Source organism: Schistocerca nitens, chromosome 2, assembly GCF_023898315.1.
Source record: "Schistocerca nitens isolate TAMUIC-IGC-003100 chromosome 2, iqSchNite1.1, whole genome shotgun sequence".
NCBI lineage: Eukaryota > Metazoa > Arthropoda > Insecta > Orthoptera > Acrididae > Schistocerca > Schistocerca nitens.
In genome coordinates, this window is record NC_064615.1 from 72535120 (window position 1) to 72550772 (window position 15653).

Genomic DNA, 15653 nt, shown 5'->3' on the forward strand with positions numbered 1-15653 from the left:
CTCGGTTTCAAATAGTACAGTTGATGACCTAAGTTCATGACTTGTAGAAAATAAACTAACGCTAAATCACAGTAAGACTCAGTTTTTACAGTTTCTGACACACAATTCAACAAAACCTAACGTTTTAATTTCACGGAATGGGAATATGATTAGTGAAACTGAAAAGTTCAAATTTCTAGGTGTTCAGATAGATAATAAACTGTCGTGGAAAGCCCACATTCAGGATCTTGTTAAAAAACTTAATGTTGCCATTTTTACTATTCGAATGGTATCTGAAGCAAGTGATCGTTTGACACGAAAATTAATCTACTTTGCTTATTTTCATTCGCTTATGTTATATGGTATTATGTTTTAGGGTAGCTTTTCCCATTCTCAAAGGATATTTTTGCCTCAGAAACGGGCAGTTCCGTCGATAAGTGGTCTATGTTCGTGAGCCTCTTGTCGACCCCTGTTCACCAGTCTGGGTATTCTGACATTGGCCTCTCAATATACATATTCTTTACTGTCGTTTCTTATTAACAATATCAGCTTATTCTCAAGAGTTAGCAGCTTTCACTCAGTTAATACTAAGCAGAAATCCAGTCTGCATTTGGATCACACTCCCTTAACTCTTTTGCAGAAAGGTGTACAGTATATTGCTGCATCCGTTCTCAATAAGCTACCACCAGAATCCAAAAATCTTAGCAATAATCCACACGCTTTAAAATCGAAACTGAAGAGTTTCCTCATGGGTCACACCTTCTATTCTGTCGAGGAGTTGCTACAAAATTAAGCTGATTCCTGTGTTATATTGTTGATTGCGTTCACTTAAACTAATTGTTTGGCTTTTTTGGATTCACAGACATTTTATTTTATCGGTTATTAATTTTATGTTGTGATGTCATTTACTGACACGTTCCATGACCTTGGATATTTTATCGTCAGTTTGGTTCTAAGGAACTAGACGCGTAAATAAATAAAGAAATAAAAACAACCTGCTTTCAGAAAAAAGTGTTGCATTATCTTTTGCGGAGGCAACAATAGAAGCCATTGAGGAAGTGATAATGATATAATTCATTTTTGCACATGTTTAAAATATCTTTTGCTGTGAGCTTGCTGACGTGAGGTAACAAACTGAATATTCAAGAAAGTTCAAAACAACCTTAAGAACATATGTTATTAAGGGCTAATTCTGCAAAGTATGTGGTTACCCACGTTCGAGGGTCAAATTCAATGGTAACAACATTGCAAGGAACCACACTGTTACTTTATAAACACCGATATACTTTCGTAAAATTAAGTAAGAGGTATAGATTCTGGTAGCCAATTCTTTCCGTTAATTTACGTATTGACTCTTAGCTAATGTCACATTAGTTTCTATCGTACATCATGTCTAAATTTCTAAATGTCCTGTAATTAACTCGAGAGCTACTAATCACGAAATATCTCTCGTTCAACTAACCAGCTGTAATTGCCTCGTATAAGAAATGTTTCGGAACAGCCTTAAAGCCCCTTGCTAGACTAATTCTCGATTATATCGAAAATGACTGCCTCTATCCTTCATTGTTTATGTAGCTTCGCTCCAGGGAAATAAATGTCAAGGAACCATTAAACCAATAGTTCCAATACGGAGAGTAAAACTGTTATACGGACAAGCAATCGAAAGACAGGTAGACTCTTCACCTTGTCGAAAACAAGAACATTCCTGATAACGATGGGAAACCGTTCCTCTCTCACCTATTCCATCAATTCGAATTTCCAAATTACAAAAAATGCTTCTGTATGATGTTTAAAAATGAATTTTATTTGACCGTCTAGTGTTCCGCGGAACATATTGGAGGGATTGAATATGAAATGTATTTTTTTGCAGAAAAGATGACACTGTTTAAATTTGATAAAAGATTTAGAAAAGTCTGACATTAGAATAGCAGAATTTTTGTTATACCTGAGGGTTTGTCACATTAATGTTCAACAAAGTGTTCACAGATGGACACTCGTTGAATATGAGTTGCTTCATGAGATTTCATTAAATCCCTCTTTGGAGACCATCAGAAAGTTGTCTCCGACGTTAGATGGGAAATGGAAATAAGCGTTTGGAGTCATCGGCCGGGAGGCCTCTTACGGGGCAGGTCCGACCGCCTTGGTGCAGGTCTTATTACATTCGACGCCTTATTGGGCGACCTACGCGATGATGAAGACAACACCCAGTCCCTGAGTGGAGAAAATTCCCGACCCAGCCTCGAATCGAACTCGGGCCCCTTAGAACAGCAGTCCGTCACGCTGACCATTCAGCTATCGGGGCGGACTCCGACGTTAGATAAAAAACAGAGAATATCTACGCAACACCATAGATGCCTATGAAATCAGAAGTTGCCTCTTACGGCATATGTTTCAATACAAAGCTAATTGTAAAAATAGTGGCAACCCTTTGCTCTGATATACAGAATATATTTAAGGACGTAACGCTGACTGTTCGCGAGCTGTCGTTTGTTTTTGTAAGAATGGAAGTTAACGTGCAATCGCTAGTCACCTTACGACTTGTCTGTAATTGGATCTGGGCAGATGCGGACTATCGAGTCAGAAGTCTGTAGACAACCATTGGCCCCATTCCAAGTATAGTAGCGACATTACTAACTGCGAATATGACCTCCTTGAGCACTATAGTAGGGTTCATACTTCTTGTGGAAGAGTCCAAAATCTTTCACAAATAGAAAGAAAAGAGAAAAGTGGTGCCTAACGTTGACGGCGTGGTCATTGGAGACTGAAAACAAACTCTCATTGTGGAAGGAAACTCGTCATGTCCGTTTCAAAGGGACCATCCCAGTATTTACACTATCTGGTCAAAAGTATCGGGACAACTATTAGAGGACATTAAAGTGGAATGTGTGCATTCTTCACCATTATGGTTGCTTGAACTCTGATGTGTGGTGTGGACACATTCAGTGAGGTGTATGAATGTATGTAGAGGAAAGGTAGCCTGTTCTTCCTCACGATCCAAAACCAGAGAAGATAGTGATGTAAGACGCTGCGGTCTGGTAGGAAGTTGATATTCAACCTCATCCCAAAGGAGTTCCATTGCGTTCAGGTTGGGACTCTGGGCAGGACAGACCAGTCCATTTGCGGAACGTTACTGTCCCACAAGTCACTGCCAGACAGATGACAGTATTGTTGTGTACATAGTTCCACGTAGTCAGCGCATACACAACTTTCCCACTAGAGCGCGCCACACTAAGCACAACAGCGCAGGCGCAGCGCTCGTCCGTCTCCGCACTACGAGATGGCGCTGTCTTAGAGACGGACCAAATTCTGCTTCCGCCGATCCGCGTATTAATATGTAACGCAGGCAATGAGATTGCTGCTAACGTAGAACCTTTTCTCCTCGCGGATCACACTCGCACAGTGATACCTGAATGCTCGAGGTATTATAACGAGTGTACAGACCTCCGATTAGACAGTCTGCATTATTCTGCATGAGTCTGCATTAGTCTGTACCAGTCTGCATTTGTCTGTACCAGTCTATAGTCAAGTTTCAGTCTGCACCTAATATGATTACCATATTCCTGTACATAGCCATGAAGATAAATGAATAGACACTTCGTCAAGTATCAGAGATATGTGAGAATAAGATTAAAGTACCAAGACCAAAGGAACTTCAGATTGTCAAATGTAAATAGCTTCCAGAATCAAGTTACGTAATGTGTATGCTTTTTATTATTTTAATAAATGTGTGTGAAAATTAATCAAGTTCTGTTTAAAGTTGGTCACCGTCAATCTGCTACTCTAAGCGTGCAAGTGGCATTTCTATCGTCTGACCTAACGGCAGAAGATAAACACGCCACGATAAGACCACAAGACATATTGCTGACACTCGCCTACTTCGTTAGAGTGACAAGTCAAATAATCTGATGGTGTGTGTACCGAAGGTCTTACAGTACGCACACCACAAGTATACATTGTCCTTTACGTACTACACGAATATGTAGTAAAAATGGGGGTTCCTATTTAAAAAAACGCAGTTGATATCCGTTTGGCCTATGGCAGCGCCATCTATTGAGCCAATTATAGCGGCATCTTGTTTCCCCCTTCAAGCTAGACGAGTTTCGTTCTTTGTAGTTTTTTCGTTTGATGCTTATTTCGCGACATATTTGCCCCGTTCACTATCAATGGACCACCCTGTATTGACGTCCGGACACTTTTGATCACACAGTACGTTAGCTATTATATCCAATTGGTGTTTGCAACATTTGTGCTATCTGAATGGAGCGGGAATTTTAGCGTAAAAATTATAGGTGCAGTATATTACACTGATTTTCATATCTGTTCTACCACCACTCAGGTTTACACACTGGACAGTCGGTGAAGCTACACCGAGCTAGAGTTAGTTAGTAGGTTAACTTCTAGCCGCTTTAATTACAAATTACTTGTAAATGGTCACTTACGAAGGTTTAATATTAGTCATTTTTTCAACGGTTCCTCCTTAATTCGGCACGTTGAGCTGTCGCTGGTATATTTAGTTCTTAAGTTGAAGAGCAGACTCTCTTTGCATCTAGCTGTTACTCTGTCGACTACAATGATTTACATTAGGTACACGCTAACTTACTTTCCTACTCTGTACATGTCCGACTCAATTTAAAAGCACATTGATGGCGAGCGGATAAATCTGCCTGCTACAAAAAGAGATTTATGTCTATGAATTCTTGATGTAGGACTGAGGAAGAAGTTCCGCTTGCCGCAACGTCATCGCCAAGAAAGTCCGCCTTGGATCTATGGGAGTTAGTGCGGCTGCGCGCGATGGATGACAACTTGCGATCAATAGAAGTGACTACGAAATCGTGACCAACTGCCTTCCAGGCAATTACGTGAGACGAAATCTGCTTAACACTTTCTAGAATAAGGCACGGCTTCCTTCTCAGACTAAAAGACCCGCCAGTTTGTAAGTCCTGTGGTTTTATAACTATAGTTTGCCAGAGTTTAACTAAATGTACTAGTGTCGTGTATATCGTAAGAAGCGGGCAGAACGATTAGCAACCAACGCTCTATTTTAAATGTTGGTTAGATACGGTAGCACGAGTTAAGATTTTGTATTGTTTGACTTTCTACCTCAACTGTTAGGCGGCAGATATTAGTTTCACGCAGGATGGTTGGATTACACGGTTATTAAGTATATGATCAGCCATCCACAATTTCCGGATTCGCTGTTTCGTGTCTTAAACTTTCTGGTAGTCGTATTTCAATCGCACGAGGGACAGTCCATATTGATTTACACTTTACTTTTTCCCCATCATTCATGAAGCGCCATTTGATCATCATTACAGTTATGTCTTATTTTGGTACAACTGTAAGTGGCAGGACAATCACTAGAAGTGTAATCCCTGTAGAGTGCAGCCCATTTTCCCAACTGCTGTCATTACGTGAGCAGACAACATGGTGCAGGGAGTGGCAACTGACCCTTAACATAGACAAATGTAATGTATTACGAATACATAGAAAGAAGGATCCTTTATTGTATGATTATATGATAGCGGAACAAACACTGGTAGCAGTTACTTCTGTAAAATGTCTGGGAGTATGCGTACGGAACGATTTGAAGTGGAATGATCATATAAAATTAATTGTTGGTTAGGTAGGTGCCAGGTTGAGATTCATTGGGAGATTCCTTAGAAAATGTAGTCCATCAACAAAGGAGGTGGCTTACTAAACACTCGTTCGACCTATACTTGAGTACTACTCATCGGTGTGGGATCCGTACCAGATCGGGTTGACAGAGGAGATTGAGAAGATCCAAAGAAGAGCGGCGCGTTTCGTCACAGAGTTATTTGGTAAGCGTGATAGCGTCACGGAGATGTTTAGCAAACTCAAGAGGCAGACTCTGCAAGAGAGGCGCTCTGCATCGCGGTATAGCTTGCTGTCCAGGTTTCGAGAGGGTGCGTTTCTGGATGAGGTATCGAGTATATTGCTTTCCCCTACTTATACCTCCCGAGGAGATCACGAATGTAAAATTAGAGAGATTCGAGCGTGCACGGAGGCTTTCCGGCAGTCGTTCTTGCCGCGAACCATACGCGACTGGAACAGGAATGGGAGGTAATGACAGCGGCATGTTAAGCGCCCTCCGCCACACACCGTTGGGTGGCTTGCGGAGTATAGATGTAGATATAGAGTGTCCTGCCAGCTTCGTTTAGACTACAGTTCTGCATACTTGAAAACTGTAATGAGATAAATGGCGCACCATGAATGAGGGGAGACAACAAAGTGTAAATCAATATCGAACACTCCTCGTATGTTTTAAGTCAAAGACTTTGTTAACTATTTTAGGTTTTCTATACTTGAGAGTGACTATGCGTACTAATGTGAGAAAGAGTGGGAGAGTGTATATGCGACCTTATGTAGGTTTTGACGTATCTACATTTTATATATTTCAACCACATTCATCTCATCATTTGTGAGAGCGCTGATAAAAATTAACAACAAGGGCTTCTGAAACAGTGCGTCTAGAGCACTATGTGGAAGAAAAACCTAGCGCAGAGGTGTAAAAGTGTAGAATATATTAAAAGCATTTCAAACGTGGCAGAATAGATGAATGTCAAAATTGGGGTTCAATTTTTTCAGCTCCCATCCGATTGTTGTTAGCGGAACAGACTGTATAAGGTGCTGAGTACGTCCTGACGCAAGTTGTGTGGCACAGATTTCTGGAAATTACAATAGTGGTCTTCAACGATTCCGACGGAGATTATTCCAGCATATTTCTTTACTGATCATTGCTCACGGTAAGTGGTTACTGCCATTGTATTGTTCATTGCAGTTCTCGATACTCCAATTTACGGATGGTCTTCGACGTGCTTGCCCCGAATAATCGAACACGAATGTGACCTCTCGCAAAAGGTCAGAGATCATGGGCGTTGGCTGCAGGTCACATCCAGGGCTCGCTCTCCGGGGGTGCACGATCGATAACAGGGACGCGTTCGTAGTGGGCGTCGCACGTCACCACTGTGGCTGCTTTCCTGCCGAAGGCATGGCTGCAACTGCCATAGGCACCGCGGAACAGTTTTGATTTATAGATGTGATGTAACTTTTAAATTTTTATTCTCTCTTTTACACGATACTGTGTTATTTACTTTGCCAGGTTAGGAGCTTCGCATTATTACTCTTTACACGTTTTATAGCTTCCATTATTCCTCTTTACACGTTTTATGTGGATTTTAAGTAGGAGTGTAGTTCCACACAACGTATGTTGGTTCGTGTTTTATTCTGAGACTCCCATTTTACCTTACGAAGTAATTATAGGTTTGTTATAAATACACTACTGGCCATTAAAATTGCTACACCAAGAAGAAATGCAGATGAAAAACGGGTATTCATTGGACAAATATATTATACTATAACTGACATGTCATTACATATTCACGCAATTTGGGTGCATAGATCCTGAGAAATCAGTACCCAGAACAAGCACCTCTGGCCGTAATAACGGCCTTGATACGCCTGGGCATTGAGTCAAACAGAGCTTGGATGGCGTGTACAGGTACAGCTGCCCATGCAGCTTCAACACGATACCACAGTTCATCAAGAGTAGTGACTGGCGTTTTGTGACAAGCCAGTTGCTCGGACACCATTGACCAGACGTTTTCAATTGGTGAGAGATCTGGAGAAAGTGCTGGCCAGGGCAGCAGTCGAACATTTTCTGTATCCAGAACGGCCCGTACAGGACCTGCAACATGCGCTCGTGCATTATCCTGCTGAAATGCAGGGTATCGCAGGGATCGAATGAAGGGTAGAGCCACGGGTCGTAACACATCTGAAATGTAACGAGCACTGTTCACAGTGCCGTCAATGCGAACAAGAGGTGACCGAGACGTGTAACCAATGGCACCCCTTACCATCACGCCAGGTGATACGCCAGTATGGCGATGACGAATACAAGCTTTGAATGTGCGTTCACTGCGATCTCGCCAAACACGGATGCGACCATCACGATGCTGTAAACAGAACTTGGATTCATCCGAAAAAATGACGTTTTGCCATTCGTGCACCCAGGTTCGTCGCTGAGTACACCTCGCAGGCGCTCCTGTGATGCAGCGTCAAGGGTAACCGCAGCCATGGTCTCCGAGCTGATAGTCCATGCTGCTGCAAACGTCGTCGAACTGTTTGCGCAGATGGTTGTTGTCTTGCAAACGTCCCCATTTGTTGACTCAGCGATCGAGACGTGGCTGCACGATCCGTTACAGCCATGAGGATAAGATGCCAGTCATCTCGACTGCTAGTGATACGAGGCCGTTGGGATCCAGCACGGCTTTCCGTATTACCCGCCTGAACCCACCGATTCCATATTCTGCTAACAGTCACTCGATCTCGACCAACGCGAGCACCAATGTCGCGATACGATAAACCGCAATCGCGATAGGCTACAATCCGACCTTTACGAAAGTCGGAAACGTGATGGTACGCATTTCTCCTCTTTACACGAGGCATCACAACAACGTTTTACCAGACAACGCAGGTTAACTGCTTTTTGTGTATGAAAAATCGGTTGGAAACTTTCCTCATGTCAGCACGTTGTAGGTGTCGCCACGGGCGCCAACCTTGTGTGAATGCTCTGAAAAGCTAATCATTTGCATATCACAGCATCTTCTTCCTGTCGGTTATATTTCGCGTCTGTTGCGCGTTATCTTCGTGGTGTAGCAATTTTAATGGCCAGTAGTGTAATTCATCCTCTACCAGTCACGATTTTCTTTATTTTATTTTCCGCACGACGCGTTTCGGGAAATGATTCCCATTTTCAAGTGCGTTTTTTGTGTTTGTTATGTCATTCCTATGTGACGTTGTTGATGTGTGAGATTCTGCTTCATTTTGTTGACTTTACTGCAATATATAAGAAAACGCGCGATTTTTTTTATTGGTTGTCGATCTTTTTGTGAAGTTAGTGGCGAAATTTAGAAGAATTTCTACTTACAGTTTCCTTATGGTCATTTGTGCAGTGTCTCACACACACTAAACATCTCATACAGCTTTTTGTACGTTTTTAAACACCGAAAATATTTTTCATAAACAAAACAGTGACACAGATGTTCTTACAAATAGTCAACAGAGATGACATTATAGGTCTTCCACAGAGTATATGTTTTTGTACAGAGGTTATTAGCCTTAACAATTTGGATCATAATTTACTTACGTCAGTTGTACAATTGAGCTTATTTCTATGTGTTACTATTTTTATTTAAGTATACTATATAGATATAATAAGTAAATTATAATCCAAATTGTTACGGTAAATAACCTCTGTACCAAAACATATAATACTCTGTGGAAGACCTATAATGTCACCTGTGCTGAGTACTTGTAAGAACATCTGTGTCACTGTTTTGTTTATGAAAAATGTTTTCGATGTTTAAAAGTGTACAACACGTTGTATTGGTGTGTAGTGTGTGTGTGAGACTGCACAAATGGGCTATAAGTTTTATGTAAGTAGAAATTCTTCTAAATTTCGCTACTAACTTCACAAAAAATCGACAGCCATCTAAAAATCGTGTGTTTCCTACATATTGCCGTAAAGTCAACAAAATGAAGGAGAATCTCACACATCGACAACGTCGCATAGGAATGACATAACAAACAGTAAAACGCACTTGAAAATGGGAATCATTTCCCGAAACGCGTCGTGCGAAAAATAAAATAAAGAAAATCGTGACTGGTAGCAGATGAGATATTTATAAGCAAACCTATTGTTTTCACAGTCGCAGGCTTTCAGAATCATTTAAAATGGATCAAATCAGACATACGAAGTAATTTTGATTAATAACTACGCATACTGTAGTTTAACTATTAAATTTACGGTACTGTTTACTTTTGTACCCCAGCTACAGTGCCTCTGCTGGCCTCATTACTTGTATAAATACTGGACACATCCCGGCCATCGCCAGCTCTTATTATGTACCTAAGTGTATAGATTTTGACGTTGATACATACATTGGAATATTTTATGGTATGTATGGCTGGTATGCGTGGCTGTTAATCATGTAAATATTTTTTTATTTTTCATGTGTAGCACTTGGACTGTTATAGAATTTGCTTCAGCCAACTGAACTTAGTTGGTTACACCACTGTTTTTGTGTACTTGTAACAGATCTGTGGATGGCAGTAGCTGAAACTGATAACTGTAAAAAAAATAAGTAAATAAATAAATAAATAAATAATGTGTGAGCAAGACGGACCTTTACAAATAAAGTTTAAAGAAATGGTTAGTGTACTGTGTCTGGTGAGTGTTCTATGCCATTTTACAAATTTCCATCACATTCGTCTTATAACAAATTACGAGGGAGTTGATAAAAATATTTTTGAGCGTCTTTAACAAACAAATGTCAACAATGACAACAAAAGCTTCTGAAACTGTGCATCTGGATCACTGTGTGGAAGAACAACCTAGTGCACGGAGAAAGGCATAGAAGAAACTGAAAGCCTTCATTGTATATAGGGCGACTGGTTACTCTTGAGGATGTATACTGTGAAGAGACACTGACCAGCTCAACACCGAATGACGACAGAGTACAATGCTGGTGTTCGCATAAGTTCTTCGGAGCACACCATCCAGATCACGGTATTGAACGTGGAGTTCCGCAGCAGGTGACCACTACGTTTTACCATGTTGCCCCAGTGACATCGTCCATTACCATTGTAGTGGAGTCGATATCATAACATTGGACGGTGGATCAACGTAAATGTGTTTCCTGGAAGGATGAATCACTTTCCTTGTTACACCAGGCCTCTGGTCGTGTCCGGAGGCGAACGGACGCAGACCAGTCATCATCGTCATCTGCTTCCAAGGATCAGGTGTTGTAATCACCTGTTCCGGTCCCTATCATCCACCCATCCATCCATCCATCTATCCCTTATGAGGCCTACCAAAAAAATGTTTAAATGTGTGTGAAATCTTATGGGACGTAACTGCTAAGGTCATCAGTCCCCAAGCTTACACACTGCTTAACCTACATTATCCTAAGGACAATCACACACACCCATGCCAGAGGGAGAACTCGAACCTCCACCGACCAGCCAGACACTCCATGACTGCAGCGCCTTAGGCCTATCTAGTTTTCTTCTTCCAGTCCAGCGATAATTCATTGTCTGTTTTTGCAGTCTACTTTCTCAATATATTTTGGATGAGTGGCAGCATTGGTCGTAAAGACCGAAATCCTCTATTTTACAGATCGATTTCGGTCACTGTGTGATCATCTTCAGTGTAAACTATTCGAACTTCATAGGCCCATGTCATAACGACACAACATTTTCTATGATGTGTAACATGGATTTGTGATGATTACTTCCAAAAAATATCTTTACTTCTACTGCATACAACAATTTTGAAATCACAGAACAACCTATCTTGTGACTTTAGCAGTTCCCGATCCATGTTGGATCATGCCATCATAAGCAATTCTAGGCCTTCTAATAACAAATTAAGTCAATACTACTGAACATTTTACGGGATCCTCATTTGTTCATCAAATTGTGTTGAGACTTGGTTTAATTAATACTCAATTACAAGATAAAACATTTGCTGCATACTTATTTGAATGAGAAGCAAATGATAATTAATCGAAACCCTCAGCTGCCAACTGGTGTTGTTGATATGCGTCAATGGGGACAGCTGAAAAATGTGTGCCCCGACCGGGACTCGAACCCGGGATCTCCTGTTTACATGGCAGATGCTCTATCCATCTGAGCCACCGAGGGCACAGAGAATAGCGCGACTGCAGGGACTTTTCCCTTGACGATTCCAGTGAGATCCACATTCCCAACTGTCCACAACCTACATTCGTACTGTTTCTAAGGATATTTGCCCATTCAGTCATTACTCGCGCCAACTAAGGGGCCTCTTATGGGAATCGTCAACTTAGTTGGTGCGAGTAATGAGTGAGTGGGAAAATATCCTTTAGAAACATTACGAATGTAGGTTGTGGACAGTTGCGAATGTGGGTCTCACGGGAAGCATGCAAGGGGTCAGTCCCTGCAGTCGCGCTATGCTCTTTGCCCTCGGTGGCTCAGATGGATAGAGCGTCTGCCGTGCAAGCAGGAAATCCCGGGTTCGAGTCCCGGTCGGGGCACACATTTTCCGCTGTCCCCATTGAGGTATATCAACAACACCGGTTGGCAGCTGAGGGTTTCGATTAATCATCATATATTCCCAGAGAAAGTATGCATGGTCATCACTGGTATCTGTTCTTTCGGAAACATTTACTATCTTCATATGAATGAGAAGCGTCAATATTCTGTTAAATACATATTAAAGGACCGAGTGAGATGCCATCAGTCACGAGTATGGTAACCTGTCGTTCATAGTACGAAATCTTTCAATTTTTAATGAACTTTTTACTGAAATGAATCTTGTTGGAGACTTAAAATTGTGCACTTACCAGAAAACATACTGTGATTTCAAATTATCATTACCATTGTACTGCTAAGCTCTTTGCATAATCCTCATGGGCTACCTCAATGTTTCAAACGCGCCACTACTCATCTGCTGCTTATACTTTCCCTATCGAGGTTGTGGGTCTTGCAGTCATGTTATCAGCATAATGTTCTGCAAGGTGAAGTTTTTGTTTTGTGCATATAGAAGTCTTGTTGGTAAAAAACCATAAGAGAAGTATATGGTAGACCTGATTTAGGATTTAGCCTTGATCAGTCGCACTAATTTAATGTTATGAAGAGTCACTTCAGGACACTTATTCGGGAAGCAGTCCTTTAGGATGTAATCGAGCCACGTTCCACTATCGCCTAGAAAGATGTTGAGATTAAACAGATGAAAGAAGGGTGCTTGGATCACTCAGCTAGTGGTGCACTCTATGATAAATGTTCTCACACACATTACTTCCTGATTAAGTAGATCAGAATTACTGATTAGTTTTTTATTACTGTCTGTTCTTGATGTAGCGTTAACTGCAGGCTCATGTACAATACAAATTAATTGGTGATCTATATAAACTAAAAAAAATGAATGAGAAAAAGAGTAAAAGAGTGACTGCACTGGAATGTTGCAAACAACGTTCTGTGAAGCTGTATAGTGCATACAATACAATAATAGCGAGTTATTCAACAAGTACTCCTGCACTGCTGTCTTCTGAATGCCTCGGAGAAAGGCTTGCCATTGATTCCTTGCTATTTATACGCTGTATACAAGGTGTGTAACTGTATAGTTTGGCTGATTGTAATGACTGCTTCTGCAGCTCAAATGTGTTTACGTTTTTTCGCATCAAAGATAAACGATGCAACTAGAGTGGAATCCAATGCTGAACATCTCATTTCGAAAAGAACAAAGGATTTTCTGAGTTTAACTGATACGTCCAGGATATGTATCGCATTAGATTCTGTCCTCACTCCACGAGAGGAGGGGAGAGGTTTAGGATTTAAACGTGGTCACAAGCGCGTTCCCTGATGATTGCAACTCATCTCCTCCCTACCTTATCAGCAATATTCTAAAGACAAAAGTGACACAAACTGCAAAGTAACTGCACATCTTAGTTATTAGCACATTTTTCATGCTTTTTGACTTTCCTCTAGGTAAAAAATTTCGTACATTTTGTCATCTTCTATACTATTTCTCAATTCAATATCCCTTTTTCTCAACACGTACTAGTCGTTCAGGGATGAATGGGATATCGTTAGAAAGGTTTTTTAACCAGCTTTTGACACTGAATACCGATTTTGCGCTAAAGCTTGCTTTCTTTGGAAAATGTTAACATAAAAGAGACTTTTAAGAATCATAGGCGAAAAGGTGTCATGGATGCCAGCTTCTTATCTATATTTTACGAAGATAATTTACTGATCGCGAATAAACGATTCCCTTTTCATATTGTCTTATTACAAATACCATTTTATTTGTTTTAAAGTACTTATTAACTGGGTAATTTGCATGCAGCATTGTCATAGATAATATCTGTGACCACTGCAGTAGTCGATTATCTCTGCCCGTCGTTCAAGTTGACTTTTCTAAACGAATATACTTCCCGAAGCGACAAACTTATTTGTTTGTATCGCCTTGAATTGTGATTTACCTATTGCTACTACGGCCTAACGTGCTTACTGTACCTGAATTTCATTCAAGATTATGTGCACGGAAATGAGTATATAAGGATGTATCAAAAATTCATGATTATTATTTCACATCTTTAATTGATTTTTAAAGATGTTTTCTCTTCATTCCCACAACTACCGTTATCCAAACGGCTACACTTATTCCAAATACTGTCATTATTTACAACTACGAAAGTGCGAAAGTTTTACCTGATACTTTAATAATTTATTCACAATTGAACTGTGCACTACTGCAAACACCACCTTCCATTTTGCACCACAAAGAGGGTGATTACAAAGTATAGGCCACAAAAAATGTAACACCAGGAAGGTTAACAAATGACGGAATTTTACTTAATGTGCATATACAGTGTAGTGGGAAGAATACGTGATTAAATCGCTAGGTGATTTTGGGGTACATAGGGTTCGAAATTTAGTTCTGACAGCAAAAAAATGGTTCAAATGGCTCTGAGCACTATGGGACTCAACTGCTGTGGTCATTAATCCCCTAGAACTTAGAACTACTTAAACCTAACTAACCTAAGGACATCACACACATCCATGCCCGAGGCAGGATTCGAACCTGCGACCGGTAGCAGTCGCACGGTTCCGGACTGCGCGCCTAGAACCGCGAGACCACCGCGGCCGGCTTCTGACAGCAACGAAGACTGTATTCTGAATCGAGCTTTGATGACAGATATCGGTACGTCATCCACATTGCCTGAACTCTATGCTCTAGTTCATCAATCATAGCGATTGGAGAATAATATTGTGCAGTTTCTCGGCAATCCAGGAGCAGGTCTTTTCGGTTGAGGCCAGATATGGACAACGTACTGTTCGCGGCCACAATCGAATACCCTCAGTCACAACAAAGGCGGCATTTGGTCTTACATTGTTGTTGTGGTCTTCAGTCCAGAGACTGGTTTGATGCAGCTCTCCATGCTACTCTATCCTGTGCGAACTTCTTCATCCCCCAGTACCTACTGCATCCTACATCCTTCTGAATCTGCTTAGTGTATTCATCTCTTGGTCTCCCTCTACGATTTTTACCCTCCATGCTGCCCTCCAATACTAAATTGGTGACCCCTTGATACCTCAGAACATGTCATACCAACCGATCCCTTCTTCTAGTCAAGTTGTGCCACAAATTTCTCTCTCCCCAATTCTATTCAATACCTCCTCATTACTTATGTGATCTACCCATCTGATCTTCAGCATTCTTCTGTGGTACCACATTTCGAAATCTTCTATTCCCTTCTTGTCTAAACTATTTATCGTCCATGTGTCACTATCATACATGGCTACACTCCATACAAATACTTTCAGAAACGACTTCCTGACACTTAAATCTTTACTCAATGTTAACAAATTTCTTTTCTTCAGAAACGCTTTCCTTGCCATTGCCAATCTACATTTTATATCCTCTCTACTTCGACCATCATCAGTTATTTCGCTCACCAAATAGCAAAACTCATATACTACTGTAAGCGTCTCATTTCCTAATCTAATTCCCTCAGCATCACCCGGTATAATTCGACTACATTCCGTTATCCTCGTTTTGCTTTTGTTGATGTACATCTTATATCCTCCTTTCAAGACACTGTCCATTCCGT

General features: G+C 40.9%; 1 protein-coding gene and 1 non-coding gene across 2 annotated transcripts in view; one reads left to right on the plus strand and one right to left on the minus strand.

Moving 5' to 3' along the window:
* LOC126234839 (protein artichoke) overlaps positions 1–15653 on the minus strand; it is a 360491-nt gene that overhangs the window by 164426 nt on the left and 180412 nt on the right. The window lies entirely within an intron of this gene.
* Trnaa-ugc (transfer RNA alanine (anticodon UGC)) lies at positions 12000–12074 on the plus strand. Its single transcript has one exon. It is a non-coding gene; the product is annotated as a tRNA-Ala (tRNA).